The sequence below is a fragment of the Acyrthosiphon pisum genome, unplaced genomic scaffold (assembly GCF_005508785.2).
Source record: "Acyrthosiphon pisum isolate AL4f unplaced genomic scaffold, pea_aphid_22Mar2018_4r6ur Scaffold_5444;HRSCAF=6000, whole genome shotgun sequence".
Lineage (NCBI taxonomy): Eukaryota > Metazoa > Arthropoda > Insecta > Hemiptera > Aphididae > Acyrthosiphon > Acyrthosiphon pisum.
Genome location: NW_021775094.1, coordinates 1 through 694, shown reverse-complemented (window position 1 = coordinate 694; position 694 = coordinate 1). Strand labels below are relative to the sequence as shown.

The 694-nt window shown below is 27.7% G+C and overlaps 1 long non-coding RNA gene across 1 annotated transcript; it reads left to right on the top strand.

Moving 5' to 3' along the window:
- Positions 1–68: 68 nt before the first annotated feature.
- On the top strand, positions 69–496 carry LOC103311544. The gene is made up of 3 exons (XR_511253.3): positions 69–223; positions 301–357; positions 453–496. It is a non-coding gene; the product is annotated as an uncharacterized LOC103311544 (long non-coding RNA).
- Positions 497–694: the final 198 nt, after the last annotated feature.

Below are 694 nucleotides of genomic sequence, written 5' to 3'. Positions count from 1 at the left end.
TATGTAAACGTAAAACAAAATGAGTGCATTACATTTAAATTATTTTATACGTATTAGAAATACATTATTCGATGATCACTTTACACACTCATACAACCTTATTAGATTGTATATAAACAGTCAGCATACATTGATTATAGATTATAAATCTCAACATTATCTATTAGACTTGATGCATCGTCGCTTCACACCGTTACTTAACCGATACAAGACTATATAACAAGTAATATATTTTGATTTGGTATAAGTTTTTAAAAATCTAGTATATTAAAAATCTTAACTTACAAATTTTTATTAAAGGTAAATACAATGTCTTCATACACCATTGTAACTGATGAAGGCTCATCAAACGAAGATGTAAGTATTCTCATTTTATTGTTTGTGTGTATATATCATAATAGATATAAAACATAATTTTATATTTATAAAATTGATATTTTATTAAATAATAGCAGGAAAGTTCATATTCAGTAAAACCAGTTACACCAAAAACGAGTAAAAGAAAAAATGATGATGAGTCAAAAGCTAGTAGTAGTAAAAAGACCAAGAACCACACACACACACACACACACACACACACACACACACACACACACACACACACACACACACACACACATACACACACACATTTTTAATACCAATTGAAATGTTACTTTATTTTATATATCAGCAATCGGAATCATACAAGGAT